General features: G+C 37.4%; 1 long non-coding RNA gene across 1 annotated transcript; it reads left to right on the top strand.

Annotated features, from left to right (window-relative positions):
* The first annotated feature begins 23 nt into the window (after window positions 1-23).
* On the top strand, window positions 24-27027 carry LOC129641375 (uncharacterized). The gene is made up of 3 exons (XR_008709312.1): window positions 24-71; window positions 9222-9551; window positions 26898-27027. It is a non-coding gene; the product is annotated as an uncharacterized LOC129641375 (long non-coding RNA).

Here is a 27027-nt window from a genome sequence, read left to right as displayed (position 1 = left end):
AAGGTTTTGCTATTTATCCTCCTAATCAGGAAAATCTTAAGAAGGTTGAAGAGGTTTTCTACATACTTAAGGTAGGAAATTAATATGGAAAGGTTTCCGAAGTATTCTTGCATATATTGTGTAAAGGTATTTGCTACTTAATGGAATTCATGAGGATGATATACACAGCAACTGATGAAGGGGTGCAAAGAGAATTTGAAGCAAAAACTAGGAATTAATGTCTTCCCAAAGGAGAGATAGCTATCCTTTTGCCTACCAATGTGCAGTCTTGAAGAAGACTGATGTTTATGGGGAAAATAAATAATAACACTAAGGAGCCTCCATCTGTCCTATCCAAGATACCAGGAATATTGTCAGATATGAGTAGCGCCTTTGATGAGCACCTCTCTGGGCTTCCCTGGTGGTTCAGTCGGTAAAGAATCTGCCTGTAATGCAGGAGACCCAGGTTTGATCCCTGGGTTGGGAAGATTTCCCTGGAGAAGGAAATGGCAACCCATTCCAGTACTCTTGCCTGGGAAATCCATGGACAGATGAACCTGGTGGGCTATAGTCCATGGGGTCACAAAGAGTCAGACACCACTGAGCACACAGAAGCTCTTCTCTTAGTTTTAAAAGGGCTTTTTTTTTTCCTTTTTCATGGCAAATGAGCTCTTACCAATTCAGCCTTATCTTGGATCACCAAGAGATGTGATTTCATTGTTGAACAGAATTTTTGGCTATCGATCCATGATTGATAGGTTTTGAAAAAGTTATAGCATTTCCCTTTCTTCTGCACCCAGCCATTAGGCATAACTTTTGGCTAGGGTTTCCTAAAACATAAAAAAAGAAGAAATAGACTTGAAAACAAGGTTTGGATATCAAAATCAATTTTGGCACTAATTTTGTAAACAATTTCTTTTAAAAAATATTTTGTCTCACTTTTAAGAGATGAACGCCTCCTCCACTGATAGTCTTTAAAGAGATTGTTGTTGTTCAGTTGCTAAGTCACTTCTGACTCTTGGCAGACAAAGAGATAAATGCCAGAAATAGTCATTTTTGTTACTCAGTAGCTAAGTGGTAGCTCAGCTGATAAAGAATCCGCCTTCAATGCATGAGACCCCAGTATGATTCCTGGGTCAGGAAAGTCCCCTGGAGAAGGGATAGGCTACCCACTCCAGTATTCTTGTGCTTCCCTTGTGGCTCAGACAGTAAAGAATCTGCCTGCAATGCAGGAGACCTGGATTTGATCTGTGGATTGGGAAGATCTCCTGGAGGAGGGCACGGGAACCCACTCCAGTATTCTTGCCTGAAGAATCCCTATGGACTGAGGAGCCTGGTGGGCTACAGTCTATGGGGTCACAAAGAGTCAGACATGACTAAGCACACAAGTGGTGTCCAACTCTTTGTAAACCCATGGACTGCAGCCCGCCAGTCTTCCCTGTCCCTACTATTAAGGGCTACAATTAAGTAATTTCCTGAGTTCTTTATTCATATGAATGTATAAAATGTTTTTCTTTATATGACATTTATGACATAAAATTATTAACTTCATGTTCCACATTTCAGAAATAAAGGCACTAAAGCTAAGGTTAAGCAAAGAATAAAGAGGGCAACTAAAATAACTTACTAAAGGTCATATAGTTTAGAAATAGATAGGAGATAGAAAAACCTAAACAGAGAGGCTAAATGCCTAGATATCTAAAAGGTATCAGGGGAAAACCACTCTGAAAAATAAAATGTCCTTTTCAGAGTCACATTTGATGCAGAATAATATGTTTCACAGCATACTTTATCAGTAACTTTGTAAAACAAAATGTTTACCATGATCCCAATATCTCTATGCCCCAAGAACCTCCAGACATATCACCATGAAAAGGAAAAACTTGGGAAAAAAGCATTAAAATAAATCTATACTCAGAAATGAATAAAATCTATACTCAGAAAATAAATCTATATTCAGGAATTTATTTATATATTCAGAAAAATTAATAATAATTGTACTTCAAGCTGAGTCCTTGCATCTTAAAAGATACCCTGGAGAAAGAAATGGCTACCCACTCCAGTATTCTTGCCTGGATTCCATGGACAGAGGGGAGCCTGGTGGGCTTCAGTCCATGGGGCTGCAAAGAACGGGACAAGACTGAGTGAATAACTCTTTCATTTCTTCATGGGAGGGGGGACACAGTTTTTGAGGTATGAGCCTACTGTTTTGCCCTCTCCACTGGTTGAGAATTAAAGCCACCTTTCTATCTCCTCCAAACTCTCCATATTTTTTATTAGGCTTTGGTGGGCAGAGAAAGCCAGGATTTTGGCCATCAACAGTCCCATCTCAACATCAAGACTATACATATATTTTAGCATAACTCATGGCATTTAACTATGCAAATAAGCAAAAACGTATAGCTTTAGGTGGGTTTTTTACTTAGAAAATGATCATAACTTATGAGAAAGGTTAATTTTCATATTTTAAAATAAACATATAAATAAGAAAAAATAAGCACTCCTTTTTTTTTTTTTTTTTTTTTTTGCAAAAAGGGCAAAGAGGATGAACAGGCATTTAACAGAATAAAAATAAAAATATTTAATATGTGCAATTTTGCATTTAATTTCTCTGTTATATAAGAAATGCAACTAAAATCAACTATGTGTACTTTTATCATAGTATATTAGCACATATAATCTGAACTCTCTGTGTGCATGTGGGTGTGTGTGAGATAGAGAGAGAGTCCAAATCCTGCTCTCTCTTCCTGGTATTGACATTCCTTAGCAAGTCCTTATGGTAACTTAAATGCTGATTCAAGGTCATCTGAGGAGAGGTATGTGAGTGTGAGTGAGTGATGTTACTTCTTCAAATTTAAACTGAATTGGCTATTTAGAAAGGTAACCCCCTGGTGGCTCAGACAGTAAAGAATCTACCTGCAATGCAGAAGATGGGGGCTTGATCCCTGGGTGGGGAATATCCCCTGGAGACAAGAATGGCTATTTAGAAATTGAAGGAAATCTTGCCCCAAAAATGCTCAAAATGGAACTGTTTGAGCATCCTAAAACTGCTTTTTGCGTATTCAGTTTCTGTTGTTGTTTAATGGTAAGTCATGAACAACTCTTTTTGATCGCATGGACTGTAGCCTACCAGGCTCCTCTCTCCATGGAATTTTCCAGGAAAGAATACTGGAGTGGATTGCCATTTCTTCCTGCAGGGGATCTTCAGACCCAGGGATCAAATCTGCATCGCCTGCATTGGCAGGTGAATTCTTTACCACTGAGCCACCTGGGAAGCCCACATATTCAGTTGGTGGAAGCTAATTTTCTAGGAGAAACTTGCATTTCTCTCTGTGTGCCTTGAGATGTAAAGGTTCTACCACCTTCCTCAAGAATATTTTATCTAGATCATCTCTAATTCCTGAGACTGAGGGAGGGAAGAAAGGAATGGGTAAAGAGACTTTTTAAAATTTAACTTTTTCCCACTATATTTTTAAAAAATAGTGAGTTTTGTACTCTAATACCTGATTCATGACGGTTTTTAAATTAATTTTTGTTGGTTTGAAATATATTAGCTTCTGCTGTATAGCAACATGAATCAGCTATACATATACATATGTGTGTGTGCTCAGTCTTGTCTGACTCTTTGTGACTCCACAGACTCTAGCCTGCCAGACTCCTTTGTCCATGGAATTTTCTAGGCAAGAATACTGGAGTCGGTTGCCATTTCCTACTCCAGGAGATCTTCCCAACTGAGGGATTGAATCCATGTCTTTTGTGCCTCCTGCACTGGCAGGTGGATTCTTTACCACTGCAGCACCTGGGAAGCCCATATATACATATATCCCTTCTTTTTTTGGGATTTATTTCCTATATAGGTCACCACAGAGCACTAAATGTGCTATTCAGAAGGTTCTCTTTAGTTATATATTTTATACAAAGTAGTGTATGATTAAGTTTTTAAATGAAGCTATGAGAAGGGGTTGACAGAGGATGAGATGGTTAGATGGCATCATTGACATGAAGGACATGAGTTTGAGCAAATTCTAAGAGATAGTGAAGGACAGGGAAGCCTAGCTGTGCTGCAGTCCAAGGGCGTCACAAAGAATCAGAAATGACTGAGTTACTGAACAACAGCAACAAATACATAGAAAAGGGCTAAATTCCTTAACTTGTGATTTCTGGATTTCTTTATTTAACAGTAATCTTTGGACTGCCTGATAACCTGCCCTTTGATGCAAAACTCCTATATATCTTAGCTCACCCCATCACCTCCCCAGAGCAGTTCTCTTAGGGTTACTGGAGATGCTGCCTCTCAGGCTCAGAGTTCCAAAAATCCCCACCAAATAAAACAAAACTCTTGACTTTCAGATTGTGAATATTTCTTTAGTCAACACATGCCATATCAGAAATTTCACATACCACCCTCCTCCCCTAATTCATAGAAGCATGATTGAAACTCAGATTAGGAAGACAGATTAACAGACATGTCTGCTATCTCCTTATTGGTTGACCTCACGATAAAGCTTCTCCTTCTCTCAAAAGCTGATGCCAAGTATGGAATTTTACATGTGTTAGGCAGCAAGCCCTTTGCTCCAAAACAATATCTATTATCATATCATCCTTAACCACACTCCACATCCTGAGCTCACCTTACCTTTCAAGTTTCTAATGCCTCACACAGGAAGCTACTCTAGACCTCTGTCAGGAAAAAGTTTCATCAGTTAAACCTCACATGAAAAAGGCATTTGATTATATCTTTACTATTTCTCATTACACACATATGCATCTTGTGGGTAGGGACTTTTTCTTAAGTTTTTTGCCATCTCATCATTAAACCAAGTATTTTATATTTGCCTAATAAGTATGTGATGTCAAATTAATAAATTAAGAATTTGAAAAATAGGAAGAGATAGTGATATGTTTGTTGACTAGTAAGAGAATTGTAACATTCGAAGTAGCAACAAGTTGACTGCTGGAGACAGTGGTATTGAAGAGTTTTAGCAGCTGCAAGGTAAGTGAGCAGTACTTAAACCTAAGTAGTGAACCTGAACAGATTAACGGGAACCAGAGTTCAGTTCCAGGAACCAAAGTGAATAATTACAATAAGAAAATCATCTTCAAAATACTGAAAAGGATCTGAATTCACCAGCCTAAAATATTCCATTTTTATATGAGAATTATTTTAAGCTGAAAAACAACTTCAGATTCAACAGATGCAGGAAGAAGCCTCCTCTGAGCTTTGCTTATCAGACAAAAAGCTAACTTGTTAACTTCAGGTCATGTGTCAAGCAAAGCAAAGCATCAGTCTGGAGCAAGGTTTATTGAAAGGCCATGCAAGGAAGGGTGGCTTCTACCCTAAAAAAAACTCACAGCTCCCTGAAGGATTTTGGCAAAGAACTTTTGAAAGCCAGATGAGGAAGGGAGGTTGCAAGGTCTGTGATCAGCTCATGCACAGTTCTCTGATGGCTGATGGTGAGGGAATAAGGCAGTGTTACAAGGGTGAACATCATCAGTTCTTAGGCTCCAGCAGGCCTGGGGCTCTGTACTCAAGGTCATCAAGTAGTTAACATCTTCCATTTGTTGGAGAGGGGGAGGTTTTTTAACATCTACAAAACACCTCTGGAAATACGTACCAAATACTATTAGCTAGACCCTTCAGAGAGGGGCTAAAGCAGAGGATTTGGGGGAAGTTCTGTCCCACCCAGAAAGGCCCCATGGGGTCCTGCTCAGTTACCTTCTGAGAAGTGAGGCTGCCATGAATACCCTCTTTAGGGTAAAAACAACTCCCATGAAAGAAACTGATAGGAAACTTACCTTAAGTTCCTTCTCTGGGGAAATCTTATGGGCACGAAGAAAAGGGAAAGACTACTCATGCCTGCTAAAATAGACACTGTCACAAACTTCATTAGTTCCAATGTGTCCTGAAAAACCCACTTGTCTTTCCCAAAAACCCATATTGTTTTTCCCATCAGAGTCATTTCTTCTGTCTTTCTTTCCCCTGGTGGCTCAGTGATAAAGAATCCATTGCCAATACAGAAGATGTGGGTTTGATCCTTGGGTTGGGAAGATCCCCTGGAGAAGAAAATGGCAATCTGCTCTAATATTCTTGCCTGAGAAATTCCATGGACAGAGGAGACTGGCAGGTTACAGTCCATGGGGTCACAAAGTGTTGGACATGACTTAGTGACTAAGGAACAATTCTTTTCCTTATTGAAGCATAAGTATACAAACAATTAACTTTGACCATTTAGCCAGCCACTTCTTTTGTTAGCTCTCGTATGCACACAGATGAACCATTTTCTTCTGTTAACTGGTGTTTTCCTCCCCCAAAACACAATGAAATAAAACCACTTACTTATGAAGTTTGTACTGTTGTGCTGCTTCCTGGGAGAAAGATTCATGCAGTTGGAATCTTTGGTTCCATTCTCACTACTGAACCTCTTGCTGGGGTTGTCACTGCAGGAATATATGCTTAGGTGACTTACTAAGAAATGAAGAAAAGTAGTAACACTAGTTAGATTCCTACAAATATAAGCCTTGGCCTTTTAATTATCTGTCAGTGTTGTTGATCAGTTGCCCACTCTTTGCAACCGCATGGATGGCACCACGCCAGGCTTCCCTGTCCCTCACCATCTCCCAAAGTTTGCCCAAGGTCATGTCCATTGCATCGGATAATATGAAACTGCAAACAAATTTACGAAATACTGATTGAGAGGACATCTGTTTATAGCATTTTAGCCTTATAATTTGACAAAGGATAATAAGTTTAGAGACTCAGAGAATTTCACTTAGGAAAATGTAAGTAGAAACAACAAAAACAAGTTATCTAAATAATAAAAATTTAAAAAAATATATATTTACATTTGCACCTGTTTGGTGTCAGTTCAGTTCAGTGAGTCGCTCAGTTGTGTCTGACTCTTTGTGACCCCATGAACTGCAGCACGGCAGGCCTCCCTGTTCATCACCAACTCCCAGAGTTCACTCAAACCCACGTCCATTGAGTCGGTGATGCCATCCAGCCATCTCATCCTCTGTCATCCCCGTTTCCTCCTGCCCCCAATCCCTCCCAGCATCAGAGTCTTTTCCAATGAGTCAACTCTTCACATGAGGTGGCCAAAGTACTGGAGTTTCAGCTTTAGCATAAGTCCTTCCAAAGAACACCCAGCACCGATCTCCTTTAGAATGGACTGGTTGGATCTCCTTGCAGTCCAAGGGACTCTCAAGAGTCTTTCCAACACCGCAGTTCAAGAGCATCAGTTCTTCAATGCTCAGCTTTCTTCACAGTCCAACTCTCACATCCACACATGACCACTAGAAAAACCATAGCCTTAACCAGACAGATCTTTCTAGGCAAAGTAATGTCTCTGTTTTTGAAAATGCTATCTAGGTTGTTCATAACTTTCCTTCCAAGGAGTCTTTTAATTTCATGGCTGCAATCACCATCTGCAGTGATTTTGGAGCCCCAGAAATAAAGTCTGACACTGTTTCCACTGTTTCCCCATCTATTTCCCATGAAATGATGGAACCAGAAGCCATGATCTTCATTTTCTGAAAGTTGAGCTTTGAGCCAACTTTTTCACTCTCCTCTTTCACTTTCATCAAGAGGTTTTTTAGTTCCTCTTCACTTCCTGCCATAAGGGTGGTGTCATCTGCATATCTGAGGTTATTGATATTTCTCCCAGCAATCTTGATTTCAGCTTGTGCTTCTTCCAGTCCAGCATTTCTCATGATGTACTCTGCATATAAGTTAAATAAGCAGGGTGACAATATACAGCCTTGAAGTACTCCTTTTCCTATTTGGAACCAGCCTGTTGTTCCATGTCCAGTTCTAACTCTTGCTTCCTGACCCGCATGTAGGTTTCTCAAGAGGCAGGTCAGGTGGTCTGGTATTCCCATCTCTTTCATAATTTTCCACAGTTTATTGTGATCCACACAGTCAAAGGCTTTGGCATAATCAATAAAGCAGAAATAGGCGTTTTTCTGGAACTCTCTTGCTTTTTGCATGATCCAGCGGATGTTGGCAATTTGATCTCTGGTTCCTCTGCCTTTTCGAAAACCAGGTTGAACATCTGGAAGTTCACGGTTCACATATTGCTGAAGCCTGGCTTGGAGAATTTTGAGCATTACTTTACTAGAATGTGAGATGAGTGCAATTGTGCGGTAGTTTGAGCATTCTTTGGCATTGCCTTCCTTTGGGATTGGAATGAAAACTGACCTTTTCCAGTCCTGTGGCCACTGCTGAGTTTTCCAAACTTGCTGGCATATTGAGTAAAGCACTTTCATAGCATCATCTTTCAGGATTTGAAATAGCTCAGCTGGAATTCCATCACCTCCACTAGCTTTGTTCGTAGTGATGCTTTCTAAGGCCCACTTAACTTCACATTCCAGGATGTCTGGTTCTAGGTGAGTGATCACACCATCGTGATTATCTGGGTCACGAAGATGTTTTTTGTACAGTTCTTCAGTGTATTCTTGCCATCTCTTCTTAATATCTTCTGCTTCTGTTAGGTCCATACCATTTTTGTCCTTTATCAAGCCCATCTTTGCGTGAAATGTTCCCTTGGTATCTCTAATTTTCTTGAAGAGATCCCATCCCTAGTCTTTCCCATTCTGTTGTTTTCCTCTATTTCTTTGCACTGATCGCTGAGGAAAACTTTATTATCTCTTCTTGCTATTCTTTGGAACTCTGCATTTAGATTGTTATATCTTTCCTTTTCTCCTTGCTTTTTGCTTCTCTTCTTTTCACAGCTATTTGCAAGGCCTCCCCAGACAGCCATTTGGCTTTTTTGCATTTCTTTTCCATGGGGATGGTCTTGAGCCCTGTCTCCTGTACAATGTCATGAACCTCTGTCCATAGTTCATCAGGCACTCTAACAGATCTAGTCCCTTAAATCTATTTCTCACTTCCACTGTATAATCATAAGAGACTTGATTTAGGTCATACCTGAATGGTCTAGTGGTTTTCCCTACTTTCTTCAATTTCAGTCTGAATTTGGCAATAAGGAGTTCATTGTCTGAGCCACAGTCAGCTCCTGGTCTTGTTTTTGCTGACTGTATAGAGCTTCTCCATCTTTGGCTGCAAAGAATACAATCAGTCTGATTTCAGTATTGACCATCTGATGATGTCCATGTGTAGAGTCTTCTCTTGTGTTGTTGGAAGAGGGTGTTTGCTATGACCAGTGCGTGTTCTTGGCAAAACACTATTAGCCTTTGCCCTGCTTCATTCCATATTCCAAGGCCAAATTTTTCTGTTACTCCAGGTGTTTCTTGACTTCCTACTTTTGCATTCCAGTCCTCTATAATGAAAAGGACATCTTTTGAGTGTTAGTTCTAAAAGGTCTGTACGGACCGCGCAGCAGAAGCCTGCTGGCTGTGACGGACCTCGCAGAAGCGTGGCCGAGAGGAGCTACCCTACATCCGAGGTCAGGGGCGGTAGCCAAGAGTGCCAGGCTGCGACGGCGCAGGAGCAGCCGAGAGGAGCTACCCCGCATCCAAGGAGTGATGGCTGCGTGGGCGCAGGAGAGCCCAGAGGAGCTACTCTACCTTCAAGGTCAGGAGGGGCGGCGGTGAGGAGATACTCCTCCTCCAAGGTAAGAGAAACCCAAGTAAGTTGGTAGGTGTTGCAAGAGGGCATCAGAGGGTGGACACACTGAAAGCATGCTGACAGAAAACTAGCCAATCTAATCACATGGACCATAGCCTTGTCTAACTCAATGAAACTAAGCCATGCTGTGTGGGGCCACCCAAGACGGACGGGTCATGGTGGAGGGGACTGACAGAATGTGGTCCACTGGAGAAGGGAATGGCAAACCACTTCAATATTCTTGCCTTGAGAACCCCATGAACAGTATGAAAAGGCAAAATGATAGGATACTGAAAGAGGAACTCCCCAGGTCGATAGGTACCCAATATGCTACTGGAGATCAGTAGAGAAATAACTCCGGAAAGAATGAAGGGATGGAGCCAAAACAAAAACAATACCCAGCTGTGGATGTCACTGGTGATAGAAGCAAGGCCTGATACTGTAAAGAGAAATGTTGCATAGGAACCTGGAATGTTAGGTCTATGAATCAAGGCAAATTGGAAGTGGTCAAACAGGAGATGGCAAGAGTGAACGTCGACATTCTAGGAATCAGAGAACTGAAATGGACTGGAATGGATGAATTTAACTCAGATGACCATTATATCTACTACTGCAGGCAAGAATCCCTTAGAAGAAATGGAGTAGCCATCATGGTCAACAAAAGAGTCCAAAATGCAGTACTTGGATTCAATCTCAAAAACGACAGAATGATCTGTTTGTTTCCAAGGCAAACCATTCAATATCACAGTAACCCAAGTCTATGCCCCAACCAGTAACGCTGAAGAAGCTGAAGTTGAACGGTTCTGTTTGGTATAATAGGTTAGAATTCTGTGTGATTTTGAACTAGTGATGTAGCTTCTCTTTTCCTTAGGTTCTTCATATATAAAAAGGGGAAATATTTAATTAACTTAGAGTTGATGGAAGGCTGAAAGTTAGTAAGTATAAGATATTTGTCACAACTCCTAACATGTAATAGGATGCAGCAAATGGAAACAATAATAGGTAAGACTGTAGCTCTTGTTGAAGTAGAGCTCATTGTATAATAAATCTTAAATTTAACTCAGCCTTAAATTTTCAAGCAGCTGATAAATTTTGTCAAAACTTCAAAATATCGTCATATGTAAACTCCGTAAGTTGTTTTTTTATTATAAATTTATTTATTTTAATTGGAGGCTAATTACTTTACAATATTGTATTGCTTTTGCCATACATCAACATGAATCTGCCATGGATATACACGTGTTCCCCATCCTGAACCCCCCTCTCATCGCCCTCCCCGTAGCATCCCTCTGGGTCATCCCAGTGCACCAGCCCCAAGCATCCTGTATCCTGCATCAAACCTGGACTGGCAATTCGTTTCATATATGATATTATACATGTTTCAATGCCATTCTCCCAAATCAGCTTTCATAAAATTAAGTACTTTCACCAAAATATAAAACCTCAGTTCATAGATTGGGACTGTCAAACCTACATTGTTAACCAACTGAGAAATGAAGTATTTCCTTATCAGTAAACAAGGATGTCACCATCATCAGCGATTGCAGCCCTCCAAAGTGAGCCTGTGAGCTCTAAGGGAACTCAGGAAGGAGAATGCCTGCTATCTAACCGCCATCAGATGGCAGCCACTCCCTGTGAGAGTGAGCCCCAAAGAAGCTCAGGATATGAAAATACAGGATATAGGCCCCAGATAGCTGAGATGCATATGAAAAGAATGATTTCAGTGAGCCCAGACTCTTGCATCTTCCCATACATAAACAAGTGCCAAATTCCTTAACTTGAGATATCTGATTTTCTGTAATTAACAATAATCTTTTGGTGTTCAGATTACCCACCCTTTGTTGCAAAACTTCTGTATAATCTAGCTTCTCCCCCCGCTCCTCCTTGGAGGAGCTTCTCAGAGCTATCTGAATCACGGCCTCCCAGGAGTCAGTCTTCCTTCTGCCCCAAATAAAACTCAATTCCCAACTCTCATATTGTGTAAATCTTTTTCAACAAAGTGCTTTTGCAAAAACATAAAACTTCAGCAAATTGTGACTGTCAAACCCATAGTTTGCCAATTAATTACAAAATTTCTAGCAGAGTATAAATCACATTTATTACCTGCTCTATATAGGGGGAAATGATTAATAATTAATGAAATTATCAACCTTGTCATTTAATACCAACATAAATAAAACAATATTGGAAGAGAATATTAGGTAAATGTGAACAATGATTCTGAAAAAGTTAGAGAAATGTATAAAAAGAAAAAAACAACTCCAAAGGAAACATACTAATCTCTATAGTTGAATGTGTAGCTTTAATTTACTCACCCCAAACAGTTAGTCCTATCACTGTGGCAACAAGTGTAACCACAGAAATGCTGGTCAGTTTCAGAGCAGTGTGATGCCATTTGGGACATTTGGGGCTATCTGTAATGATTAATTTTTCTTTCTGAAACATTTAAGCATTTAAAACAAACTTGAAAATATGTCAAACTGTTGGCTTAAAAAAATGCACTACATTAGAGAGTTACAAGTTAAGTTTCCTTTGGGGCAAAATGAGGACTGCAGCCTGGGAGAGAGCATTTCAGATGGCTCTGAAAAGTTGCTCCAAAGAGGCAAGGGGAAGGTCAGTACATAAGTGATTTTGGTGAAGGTGGAATGTGTGCAATCAAGCATGTATTTTTTCCAAAAGATTTCTGCTATTCTTGTGAAGCTTTGCTAGTCACAGAAACAGTCATCTCACCGTGACAGATTTTAGAGTTTTTCTAGCTATGGAGAAATACAAGAATTGGGCTCATAAAATTGGATCGTGAAAATATTTAACTATCCGAAGACTTGTCACTCAAGCACAGAGGAGATGTGTGCACTCTGCTCTCTACCCCAAACTGTTTTTGGGATGTGTTGAAAAGCAGCAGCAGCAGCAACACATGATTTAATTCTTGTGGAGGTGGATGTTGTCATGTGCCAACGACAAATGCTAACTTGTACTTGACAATACAAATGTCAAACTTTTGAGAGTACACATTAATGTGATGGAAAGAAATCTACAATCTCTGTACATATTCTGTTACCATGAACACATATTTAGTTATCTTTAAAGAATTGGTTTTATCAATTCAAAATAAGAGGTGAATCAATTGCGTGTGTATGCCCAGTCATGTTTCACGTTTTCCAACACTATGGACTGTAGAATGCCAGACTCCTCTGTCCATAGAATTTTCCAGGTAAGAATACTGGAGTGGGTTGCTATTTCCTTTTCCAGGGGATCTTCCTGACCCAGGAATTGAACTCACATCTCCTGCATCTCCTGCACTGCAGGTAGATTCTTTACTGCTGAGCCATCAGGGAAGTCTAAGACACCAGTATGCTTTATCTAATAATTAAATATATTTTTCTGGGTTTTTTTTGTTGTTTTGGTTTTTAAGTATTTACTTCATTGTTTTTTAAATTTTTTCAGCTTGATTAAGATATAATTGACATATCACACTTTGTTTAAAGTTTATAACAGGGTGATTTGATATACACATACATTGGGCTGTGATTGGGACTTCCCTGGTGGGTCAGCAGTAAAGAATCTGCCTACAATGCAGGAGATGTGTGCAGGAGACATGGGTTCAACCATAGTAATGCAGTCCTCACTTCACATCGTTATCATTTTGTGTGCAGATGTGGTGATAACTTCGATGATGCACATTCACTGCTGCTTTCTAGTATATGGTACAGAATTGATATCTATAGTCATCATGTTGTACATTATACCCCCAGAACTGTTATCACCAGAACTTATTAGTATCACTAGAATTTTGTAATCATTTCAACATTTCCCCCCATTCTCACTACCAACCACCAAAGTACTCTGTAGAATTCACCAGTATTAGTGAATGAATATTATTCTTATGTTAACACTTCTGTTCCAAAATTATAATTCACATAATAATCAAATGGGTGGTTATTAGACAATCAAGTAGTCAAAATATTTCCACTAAAATTTGTCATTTACCTTTATGTACATCTGGACTGGAAATAGATAATATTCAGTGGGATTGACACCCAGGAAGGAAAAATATATCAAATTGACACCCAAAAGGGAAAAATATATCAAAAGTATCAAAAGAATTGAATCATATTAAAAATTACTGTCTAAAGTAGAAACATAAGCAAAATTAAGTACTATAGCCATCCATCTTTCTAAATTTTGTTTGAAATATTTTTTTAATATTTTAACAGTTATATATTTATATCAGTTCATGAAGCAAAACTCAGATGCCAGTCTTTATAACATTGCTTCAACAAAATAAGCATTATAATACTTTCTTAATTTTCAACATAGGTCAAGTCAGATCTGATTCATTACTTTCAATTAAACAATATTTATAAACATATAATTATATGCCAGAAACTAGACTGAATAGAAGGGTTGCAGAAATAGAAAACTGCACAGTCTAATGGGGAGACATGTATGTAAACTGATTATTTCAGAATAAGATTATGAATTTTCTGAATAATAGACTCCAGTTCTAGTTCTTAAAAGTTCTCATTAAAAATCTAAGACTAAAAAACCAATAGAAAATTCTAGCTGTATAATCTGTGGCCTCGTGGAAGGTTATGGATTCTTACCTTTGCATGTCCACATATGTTGGCAATGATAGGGATGTTTCCTTGGCTTCTGCATCATTGATTCCTCTGTGTTTTGCATCTGTCCAAACATCCTATAAACAGAATAATCCATCTTTGAATGAGATGGAAAGAGAGACATCACTTGATTAAAAGCAGTCAGTGCCTACAAGCTGTGGCACTGAAACAAAGCCTAGAGCTGTGAAACCACAAAGGATATGGTTGGAGAATGAGAGGAACTTCATTATTTAAATAAATGTTTTCTTTCAAGACGGTTTTATTATTTACAGAAGAGTTGTGATGTCACTACAGAGTTACCATATACCCAACACTCCACCTCCTCTATTATTAACATGTTGCATTAGTACATTTGTCAGAACTAATGGGTCAATATTAATATATTATTTTTAATTAAAGTCTATACTTTATTCACTTTTTGTCCAGTACTTCTTCCTTAGTATTGACCTAAGACCTTTTTATATTCAAGGATAAATCCCATTCAGGGTACCACAATACATTTAGTTCTGACATCTCCTTAGGATATCTCTACTGTGATAGTTTCTCACTTTTTTCTTTTTTTGAATTTTGACAGTTTTGAGGAATGTTGATTAGATATTTTCCAAAATGCTCCTAAGCTGAGGTAGTCTGACGTTTTTCTCATCATTATACTAGGTCATATATTTTCAGAGGGCTTCCCTGGTAGCTCAGATGGTAAAGAATCTGCCTGCAAGGCAGGAAATCTATGTTTTGATCCCTGGGTTGGGAAGATCCCCTGGAGAAGGGAATGGCAACATTCCGGTATTCTTGCCTGGAAAATCTCATGAACAGAGGAGCCTGGTGGGCTACAGTCCATGAGGTCACACGAGACATGACAGAATGACTGACACACATAGGTTTTGGAGGAAGACCACAGGGATAAGTAATCATTCTTAGCACATCTGATGAAGGGTACTTTTATCAACATAACTAATGAGGGTGACTGGTCATTTGACTATAATGGTGTTCATCAGGTTTAACTACTGCAAAATTACTCACTTTTCCCCATTTCCACAAAGTACTCTTCAGAAGGAAGTCAATATGCTCAGCCCGCACTTCAGTGGAGATTCATGTTCCAACTTTTTCAAAAGAGACAATTTACATAAATTATTTAGATTTATTCTGCAGAGGATGTTTGACTAGTGTTCCGTTTACTTATTCATTCAGTCATTTATATCAATGAAAGTCATTCACATTCATTTTATGTCTTGAGGGACAATCTAATGTTACTTGATTTTATTGTTCACATGGTTCAATCTTTGACCATAGGGAGCTTTTCAGTTGGCTCCACAAGTTTATGCTGATGCTGCCAAATCGAATACGTTACAACATGGATTGTGCTAATCTCTTCCTTTGAATTTCTACAACCTCCCACTTCAATAGTGAGAATCATGGTTATCAGCATCACCAGTAACTTCCTTAATTTTTCAATTCTAGTATACATACTTTATCCCTCACAAGACATTTGGTCCTGTCAAAAACATCCATTGAGACATTTGGTCCATGATTCATTAAATAATACAAACATTAACTTCATTGAAATGTTTTTTGAGTTATTTTTATTGTAATTCATTGCCAGTTATGGATTTCAAGTTTATTCTTTCTTACCGTGAAGTTTGGCAGGGTTACTTTTAAGTCAAGAAGTGGTTGCTCTCAAGTGTATATGGACCTGGTTATTGGTTTTATATTTGCAGTATCTGTTAATAATTTTGTATATACAAATTTTGTCACCATCTTTGTGACAATGTTATCTGTTGGTGGCCATATTCAAGTGTAAATACAAAGAATCTGGGCAATCATTTTTCATTGTTTTGCTATTCACCTTTAACACTTCAATTAATTTCCAAATTGAAAAACGATGAACTACCATCAGCTGTTGAAATTTGCAATTCCAACTTTCTGTTGTTCATCTTGTGGTTGCCATTTAATACTGATATGTAAACATTCCAAGTTTCTGGTGGAACTCTTGGAGCTTTTGATCTTCTTCTGCCTCTGCCTTGCTTCCATAGACTCATACTTTCTAAACATAATCCACTAAGTCATCTCATTTTTCTTCTGCCTTCTCCATAATGTATTTAAAATTTCATTTATGTCCTCTAAGGGCAGAAATAGAACTCCAAACTGCATGGATGAACACTTGGTGTGTTGGCTATTAATAACTATAGTAATATACTCATATGCTCTCCCAAACAAGATTTTTTTGCCACAGTGATTGTGACAAATAAAACAAGCATCCTTTTCCTTGTTCATCTGGTATAATCAAGTTGTATTTGTATTTGCAATCTCAGAACCCATCATGCACAGTGATTTATCTCACAATGTTGAGATTTATTTCCTGTGCAAACACAAGTACTTTCTCATATACATATCTGTAAGTGTCTCCTTACTTTTTCATTGTTAGTGCATAATTCAACAACACAGAAAAACCCAGTGCTACTCCATACACAGTGACTAACTGAGTGAACTCTGTTGGGGTCGTCTTGAAGATGTCATCACTGAATATGTATACTGGCACTGAAATATCAAATATTGTCTTAAGTTGCATTACTATAAATAAGATTGTTTTTTGTGATTTTTGAGCACTGGAATCATGCATAAAAATCCCCATATCTTGTCACATTATACTCCTCTGAGATTTTAATTACATGCAATGAAGTTAGGTTTGGAAGTCTGTGTCTGTTTTCAATTCTATTTACTGTCCCTATTATTGAATTTCTGGTCTGAATAACAGGACCTCTTCATCATGATGGATAATTCTTTTGAGTCCCTGTGATGGTGTTGCATTTGGTTCTTCTTCTATATGCCATTTTAACCCATTCAGGGATTTTCTTAGTTCCCGTTTAACACCAGTGCTGTGCTGATGTTTTCCTGTCTCATCTTGAATGACTGTAATGTTAACCTACTCCTGGCAGCTGTACATCAGGCTTTAAAGATTTTGTTCTCTTCACAGCATCAGTGCATCTTACTCCTATAATCTGTTACAGAAAAGGAAATGGTACCAAAAACCATTAAAATATAGCATTGGCTTTTCTCTTTGTCAGTAACTATATCTGCCATATTCCACTAAGAATTTTCAACTAAAGATGTCATATTGCTAAGCAGCAGCAGAAGGGTTACTTTTTTCCTTTTGTAGCCATTCAACCAGTGATCACTCGTTCACCATAGGGAAAACCTTACTAATGTCTCATGAATTTGACACCCAGTTTTTCTGGGCTGATAAGTCAGTAAGTAGGCACCAGATAAGAGCATGGTAGTCTACAATGATTCACAGGTACTCAGGAAGTTTTCACCAGAAAAATCCCTCTAAACAGTGGTGGATGCTTCTCACAGTTTGCTACAATCATGCCTTTGTAGGACATCCATTCAACGCAAATATCACTATTAATTCTAGGTAATGGGATAGTTGTAGGGGGTTTCATTAGATGCCTGGTATCCCCTCATGGTGACTTTTACTCTACCTCCATGTCATAGGAGACCCACACCCATTCTCACCCATCCTAAACAAGTAAAACACTTGTCCATTTTACAGAGTAGACTTCATGATCTTTTTAATTTGCGTACATTAAAATTCACTTTTCTGCCATAAAATTCTGTGAGTTTCATGGGTTTTTACTAAAGCATAATGTAATGAATACACCATTACAATATCATGCAGAATAAAGTTTCATTGCTCTGAAACATCCCGTGTTTCACTTTTCAACCTTACTTCTCATGCAAACCTTGACAATATTTACCTTCTTTACAGTTTTGCTTTATCCAGATAACACATCAATGAAATTATGTAAAATAGAGCATTTTCAAACTAATGTCTTTTAATATGAAATATGCATTTCAGATTTATCTATATATTTTTGTGGCTGGATAGCTCATTCTTTTTTATCGCTCTTTCCATCATCTGAGTACCATAGTTTGCAAACTCATTCACCTATTGAAAGACATTTTGACTGCTTCCAGTTTGGGGCAATTATAAATCAATCTGCCATAAACATTCATGTGCTGTTTTTTTGTGGATATAAGTTTTCAAATCAGTTTGTAAATACCTAGAATAGTAGTTGCTTGATCATATGATAGACTATGCTTAGTTTTATTAAAAAAAAAATGTCAGTTGTCTTTCAATTTGAATGTCTTTGCATTTCCACCAGCAAAGAATGAGTCCCTGTTGCTTCCCATCCTCATCAGCAATTGGTATTGTCAGAACTTTTGATTTTAGCATCCTAGCAGGTGCCTAGTGGAAATTCATTGTTATTTTAGTTTGCATTTCCCTAGCAACAGGTGTACCTTTTCATGTGCTCTTTCCATTTTTATATCTTCTTGGGTGAAGTGTCTTTTCAAATCTTTTGCCAATTTTTTGATTGAATTGTTCGGCCAGTTTTTGTTGAGTATTGAATTATTTACACTGACTGCAAGTCCTTTAATGAGATTCATATTTTGCAAATTTTTTTTTTACTGTTTTGTGACTTAAAAGTGTCTTTAACAGAACAGAAGTTTTTATTTTAAATGGAGCCCATTCCTTTTTCAATTGAATTGTATTTGTGTCTTTCTCAAAAATGAGTTGACTATATTATAAGGCATGTGAACATGAAATATGTGAACATGAAATATCTCTCCATTGATCTAAATCTTCTTAGATGTCATTCATTTTATCAGTGCTTTATAGTTTTCCACATATAGATTCTGTACATATTTTGCTTGATTTATATCTAAATATTTCAATTTTTGATGCTATTGTAAATGGGATTTTTAAATGTTAAATTCAAGTTGTTCATTGCTGGTATATATGTATGAAATTGACTTTTTATTTACTAACCTTAAACCTTGCAAATGTTCTGTGCTCACTTCTTAGTTCCAAGAATTTTTTATGTTGATTCTTTTGGGTTCTCTAACCGGACAGTTATATCATCTGCTAAAAGAAATAGTTTTAGTTTTTGTTCTCTAATCTGTATGTCTTTTATTTCTTGATTTTCTTGCATGAGGTAGAATTTCTAATACAATGCTGAATAAGAGAGGTAAGAGTAGACATCTTGCCTTTTTCTTGAGCTTAAAAGGAAAAGTACCTCACCATGAAACATGATGTTAACAGTAGATTTTAAATAAGTGTTGTTTATCAAGCTTTTTATTTGCTCAGAGTGCTTATGGGTATTGATTTTTTCACTTTTTTTTCTTCCAGCTGACTTGATTACACGCTTTTCTCCTCAGCTTATTGACTGGATTATATTTATTGATTTTTGAATGTTGAACCTGCTTTGCAAACCTGAAATAAAATCCAACTGTTCATGATGTATACTTCCTTTGTAGATTTTTGGATTTAATTTGCAAAGTTTTTTTTTTTTTTAACTGTTTTGTTGGTGTGTTCATGAGAGATGTAAATCTGTGGGTTTACTTTCTTTTAATGTCTTCGTTCTACTTTCAGTAATGTTGGCTTCATAGAATGTCTTCTCAGGAGGTGTTTTCTCTGTTTCTATTTCCTTTATGAGATTGTGGAGAATTGGTACTACATCTTTCTTACAACTTTAGTAGAATTCACCAGTGACATCATTTGGCTTTGGGTTTGTTTTTTTTTTTTTTATGGTTTGGAAAGATACTAGTAATTGACTCAATTACTTCAATAGATGTGGACTATTCAATTTATCTATTTCTCCCTGTACGAATTTTTATAATTTGTGTATTTCCAGGAATCGACACATTTTATCTGTTATCAAATTTGTGGGAATAAAATTGTCTCTGGTATATCTAGGTTATGTTTTTATTGCCATGAAAGCTCTTATTTCTGATATTGGTAATTTCTCTCTTCTCTCTTTTCTTCTTATCCTGATTGGAGTTTGATGAATCTTATTGATACCAAGCTTCTTGATGAATCTTATTGAAACCAGCTTTTGGTTTCCCTGATTTTCTCTATTGTTTTCTTGTTTCATTTATTTCTGCTCAAATATTTACTATTTCTTTTTTTCTGTGTCTTTTAGGTTTAAAATATTCTCCCTTCTCTAGTTCCCTAATGGAAATTTAAAGCTGATTTTAGATTTTACTTACTTCTTTCCAGTGTATCCATTTCACGACACAGATTTCCCTCTAATTACTCACTGCATCTCACATATAGAAGTATAATACATGTATACCTGTGGCGGATTCATTTTAATATTTGGCAAAACTAATACAATTATGTAAAGTTTAAAAATAAAATAAAATTTTAAAAAAAATCAAAGAAAAATTTCTAAATCTCAAAAAAAAAAAAAGAAGAAGTATAATAATGGTGTTTTTCTATATGATACAGTTATTCTTATCTTTGGAATTTATTTTTGAGAAAAAGCCAAGGAAATTACAGAAGGAGTGAATGTGTCATGTATGTTTCTGTGTGTTAGTCACCCAGTCGAGTCCAACTCTTTATGACTCCAGGAACTGTAGCCCGCCAGGCTCCTCTGCCCATGAAATTCTCCAGCAAAAATACTGGAGTGGGTTGCCATTCCTTTCTCCAGGGGATCTTCCCCACCCAGGGATCGAACCCAGTTTCTCACATTGCAGGCAGATTTTTTACCCTCTGAGCCACAAGAGAAGTGTGTAATAAGAGAAATTAAATATGACTTTTGTCTAAAATCAAGAAGACAAGAGGAAAGAAATGAGGAGTTGTATTTGGAAAAAGAGTGATCTGATTTTGGACATAAGTCTGAGATGCCTATTAGACATCCAAATGGAAATGCTTAGTGTGCATTTAGATATTTGTACCAGTAACTCAAGAAAAAGAACTATATATGAAGCAGAATGAGCTCACTCAAAGCATGTACTTACAGTGCTAAGTACTGTCCTTGAGAAACTCCAACATTTAGAGCTAAAAGAGAGAAGAAGCCAGTAAGTGAGATTAAGAAATGGTAGCTGAGGATGTCAGAGAAAAAAGAAAGAGATGTGTTTGGAAACACAGAGAAGAAAGTTTTTATTAAGCAACAGGTGGCAAACTATGTCAAAGGATGCTGAGAGGTCAAGAAATACAGGGATAGTTAAATGGCCATTAACTTGGCAATGTGGAAGTCCCTAGTGATATTGATCAGAAATGATTTTGTGAAGAGAAGAGAATGGAATGAGTTCAAAAAACAACAGAAAATGAAGAATTTGAGAGTGTGTATTTAGCCAAATCTTTTGACATATATACTGAGAAGAATGAAGGAATAATGGAATAATAGCTAGAGGAAAATATATGATCAAGGGAAATTATTTTATTTTAAATATGGTGGACCTTAGAGCATGGGGGTTTTTGTTCCTTTAGGTTGCTTTTTCTTTAATGATTATGGATTGAATCAGTGAAAAGATAAAAATCAACACTGCAAAAAAGGTGGAAGAGAAATAATTGCAAAAGTAATGTTTTCAGAAAAATCAAGAGGAGATGGATTCTAGAGTACAAGTGGTGGGCTTGGCTTTTTACATGAGCAAAAATATTATTTCCACTGTAACAGAATAGAGATTATTTTATGCTTTGAATTCTAGACACACTTAGTTTAATTTCGGCCAAGAGTTGTGTGCAAATTTCTAAATTATTCTTTTCTACATCAAAGAAAAGCAACTATAGAAGGATACACAATCTCTTCCTTTCCTGGCAGCTTACTTCCTCTCAAACAATGCTTATGGTATTTCTCTGAAGTATTTTGAAGAATGTGGTTCACCTAAAATTTTTTCAAATATGCTTTCATGATTTGTTTGAAATTTTGCACAAAAAAATAATAATTTAGATCAGCATGTGTGTTAAGTAGATATGAATCAGAAAACTAAGTGGTTGAGAGCCAAGTGTATTGCCAAAAGAATTGCTAGGAAAAAAGAGAAGTTTGGAATTAAAGGAAGGATCCTTCAAGACTATTCTTCAAGGGGCTATAAGGGATTAAGGGGGAAGGCAATGGCACCCCATTCCAGTACTCTTGCCTGGAAAATCCCATGGACGGAGGAGCCTGGTAGGCTGCAGTCCATGGGATCATTAGGAGTCGGACACGACTGAGCAACTTCACTTTGACTTTTCACTTTCATGCATTGGAGGAGGAAATGGCAACCCACTCCAGTGTTCTTGCCTGGAGAATCCCATGGACAGAGGAGCCTGGTGGGCTGCCATCTATGGGGTCGCAGAGAGCCAGACATGACTGAAGCGACTTAGCAGCAGCATCAGCAGGGAACAGAATATGGAAAAGAAGTGAAGAAAAAGGATAGAAGCTTTAAAGGAAAGGAAACCATAATATTACAGCAATAGAATTTATGGTGTTAATTTAAAAAACCAGAGTAAAAGCTAAAGGTTGACCCCAATATCATTCAGATCCCAATATTACTCTTTGTGACCCCATGAACTTTACAGTCCATGGAATTCTCCAGGCCAGAATACTGAAGTAGGTAGCTGTTTCCTACTGCAGGGGAACTTCCCAACCCAGGTCACCTGCATTGCAGGCAGGTTCTTTACCAGCTGAGCCACCAGGAAGCCCAAGAATACTGGAGTAGGTAGCCTATTCCCTCCCCAGCAGATCTTCCTCACCCAGGAATCCACCTGGGGTCTCCTGCATTGCAGGTGGATTCTTTACCAGCTGAGCTACTAAGGAAGCCCTGAAAGAAAGGAAATAATAATATTATAGAATAAATTTTATGGTGTTAACTAAAAGAGCAGAGTAAAAAGCTAAAGGTTGACTCCAATATCATTCAGTTACTGTATGAATTTTTATATCCTTTTACTTACCATATGAATACTAAAGTTATCTTTGTAAATATAAAGGATAACTTTGTTTTAATCTTTGGATTTAGATCATCTAGCAGAATACCTAACAAATGTAGCTTTTAAAAATACACTAATGGAGTTGACAAAGCCCAGGGAATGTAAAGAGCAATTTGTTCTTGTAAATATACAAATGATTAGAGCTAAGAATGAAAAAGATGAGAGAGGTATTCACCTACTTGGAAATAGCAAAAATAAAGATTTTTATAATTTATTTAAATGACATAATTAAAGTAATATTGCATTCTTATATTTTGGAGATGCACCATCTCCTTCAACCATTTAAACCACTCTCTCAGGGCTATTATTCCCACTTTAAAGATGAGGAAACTGAGTGGCAAGGAGAATGATCAACTTAATGTAGTGTTGGAGCTAGAATTTATATCCATGTTATCTGATGTAGAGTCTGGACCCTTCAACATGCTCCTTCATAATTTCTATGTATACCTGTGGCTCATTCATGGCAAAAAACAACAAAATTCTGTAAAGCAATTATCCTTCAATTAAAAAATAAATAAAACAATGTTCCCAAAGATACTTATTCTACACCACCTAAATGTCTCTATTTAAATTTCCTTCATCCTACGAGAAACTTTACCAGTGAATATTTATGTCTGAATAATCATTTTTGATCACCTACTGTGAATCTGGTTCAACCAAGAATGACATTCTCCTGATTACAGATTACTGAGGAAGCAACATTGTGACAAGTAAAATAATCAAAAAGAGCATTAGAAAATTGAGGGTGTCTAGGCAAAAGAGAGCAGAACAAAGTGGTCTTTGTACAGCCATAGAACCATCAAGTCATGTGATTGTTGCTCTTCAGTTGCTAAGTCCAGTCCAACTCTTTGTAACCCCAGGGACTGCAGCATGACGGGCTTCTCTGTCCTTCATCATCTCCCAGAGTTTGCTCAGATTCATGTCCATTGAGTTGGTGATGCTATTTAAACATCTCATCCTCTGCCGCCCTCTTCTCCTTTTGCCTTTGGTTTTTCCCAAGCATCAGGGTCTTTTGCAATGAGTCAAGTGGAGGCTAGACCAAAAGAGAAATACATTAGGTAGAGAATGATCCTCCATAACTGTCAAAAAAGAAAGGAACAATTTTAAAAAAAGTATATTGTTGCTGTTTCTCAAAAAGAAAAAAAAGGAACAATAAAGAAAAATACCAAAAATCAAGTGTAAATCATGTGTACACTATAACAAAAATTGAAGACTAGTAACACAGAAAGCATTTGAAATGTATATATAAAATAAGGAACTACGAGGAATATACGAGGGGTTCTTTCTAATCAGTTAAAAAAATAGCAATATAAAACTAGAAGAAAACATGAGGAAACAATGTATGAAAAAAGAAAATATATTGTCAATAAGCATTTGCAAAAAATTCTTATGTGTATAAATAAACAGTCCATCTGAGAGCATTAGCTGTTTCTCCATTCGTTTGTGAGAAAAAGCACAGTTGATACCAAGTCAGAGTAAAAAAAACAAAAAGAAAACAAAGGCTCACCAAGATATGTATCTAACCACATTGAATTATTTTATCAATTTCCAAATCTAACTTTATTTTTTCCGAAATAAATCATCTTAAAACATACTGGAAGTCCTCATTGTATAGTTGAATACTAGATAAAGTACACTTGCATAAAGTACACTTGCATGATCTAAAAGAAAAACTAACATTTCATAATAAATGGTGGGGGAGGAGAGTTCAGTAGGCTTTATCTTGAAAAATAATGCACGATACTATTGGAAAATTGTTTATCTTATATTTAAGATTTAAGCCACAATTGTATATATTCAATAATCTTTAGAATGGAAAGAATTAAGTGTTGAGATTTTAGGAGGGACATTATTTTTCAACCTGATTTTATAATAGCAGAGTAGCGTAACTGTAGCTCTTATTTGAGTTTTATAACATAATCATATAATGTGTCACTTTTGCAAAAAAGAATACCTCTCTGATTTTATTTTTATTGAGTGTCTTTTAATACTTCAGTCTTCAATTCATTCTCCTTTGAAGCAGCTACTAATCTTCTTAGTGTCCCTGTTGATTTTGTATATTTAAAGTATTAATTTGCACAATTCTGTTGTTCTCCCATTTTTCAGTAAATTTGCCTGTGATTTAAACTAATTTCTAATTTGATTTAAACAAATCACAAAGCTCTCAGAAAATCTTAAATACTTTGGAAGCAAGGTTATTTTGCATAGTACACTCTGTGTGCATTAAGTTTTAGCATCAGACAGCTGGCGAAATACAGTCAACAACTTCCTTGATGTCATGGCATAGATGGAGGCTAATGCCAGGTGGGAAGAGCAGGGGTGTGGCAGCCAATTTTGCAAGTGTCAGCTCATCAGTGATTAGTTTTGCTTCTGTTGCTTTTGACATTTATTACTTTCTTATACAGCCTCATAACTGCAGTGATTCTGTGAATGAAAGTTTGGAGACTTTCTATATAGTATGTTAAAATTGAAGATGCTTTGAAATAATTCTTAAGTGATTCTCACAGCTTTAATGTGATGCAGTCAAGACAGATGTAATTATTTCCACTATATACTTGACTTGCTGCAGCTGCCAAGTCGCTTCAGTCCTGTCTGACTCTGTGAGACGTCATAGACGGCAGCCCACCAGGCTCCGCCTTCCCTGGGATTCTCCAGGCAAGAACACGAGTGGGTTGCCATTGCCTTCTCCAATGCATGAAAGTGAAAAGTGAAAGTGAAGTCGCTCAGTCGTGTCCGACTTTAAGCGACCCCATGGACTGCAGCCTTCCAGGCTCCTCCGTCCATGGGATTTTCCAGGCAAGAGTACTGGAGTGGGGTGCCACTGCCTTCTCCGATACTTGACTTAGAAAGGCTATAAAATTTGCTTCAATTCATAGAATCATTGAATAAGGTAACTGAGATTTGTACCTAAATCAGTTCTTGTGCTAAAGTCCCGTTTAATCCAATGTATTATACTGCCACCAAGTGGTATGAACTTTTATTCACATGCATCTGTAAATAAACAGGTTATTTCCATTCTTATGGATTTGGGAATATTGACGATTTCTTTACTTGTCTATTAGCAAAGTGAAAGTGGAGAGTGAAAAAGTTGGCTTAAAGCTCAACATTCAGAAAACGAAGACCATGGCATCCGGTCCCACCACTTCATGGGAAATAGATGGGGAAACAGTGGAAACAGTGTCAGACTTAATTTTTCAGGGCTCCAAAATCACTACAGATGGTGACTGCAGCCATGAAATTAAAAGACGCTTACTCCTTGGAAGGAAAGTTATGACCAACCTAGATAGCATATTCAAAAGCGGGGACATTCCTTTGGCAACAAAGGTTCGTCTAGTCAAGGCTATGGTTTTTCCTGTGGCCATGTATGGATGTGAGAGTTGGATTGTGAAGAAGGCTGAATGCCAAAGAATTGATGCTTTTGAACTGTGGTGTTGGAGAAGATTCTTGAGAGTCCCTTGGACTGCAAGGAGATCCAACCAGTCCTTCTGAAGGAGATCAGCCCTGGGATTTCTTTGGAAGGAATGATGCTAAAGCTGAAACTCCAGTACTCTGGCCACCTCATGTGAATAGTGGACTCATTGGAAAAGACTCTGATGCTGGAAGGGATTGGGGGCAGGAGGAGAAGGGGACGACAGAGGATGAGATGGCTGTATGGCATCACTGACTCGATGGACGTGAGTCTGCGTGAACTCCGGGAGTTGGTGATGGACAGGGAGGCCTGGCGTGCTGTGATTCATGGGGTTGCAAAGAGTCAGACACGACTGAGCGACTGATCTGATCTGATCTGATTAGCAAAGTAATTTTTTACTGTGTACCAGGGATGCTCTTCTTTAACATTTACATATTTCTGAATTTGTATGATTTTATGCTTTAGATACACAAGGAGAACTTAATTATATGAAAAGTTTAACAGGTATAGTATTTATTTTATCCAAGGTATTGTATCCTAAAATTTATTAACCTATTAGTATCATTCTTACTTTAATAGGAATAATAATCAAGATTTCCAGGAGAAATATCAATAACCTCAGATATGCAGATGACACCACCTTTACGGCTGAAAGTGAAGAGGGACTAAAGAGCCTCTTGATGAAGGTGAAAGAGGAGAGTGAGAAAAC

Source organism: Bubalus kerabau, chromosome 1, assembly GCF_029407905.1.
Source record: "Bubalus kerabau isolate K-KA32 ecotype Philippines breed swamp buffalo chromosome 1, PCC_UOA_SB_1v2, whole genome shotgun sequence".
NCBI lineage: Eukaryota > Metazoa > Chordata > Mammalia > Artiodactyla > Bovidae > Bubalus > Bubalus kerabau.
The sequence above is the reverse complement of the archived record's forward strand: the minus strand, read 5'-3'. Positions and strand labels throughout refer to the sequence as shown.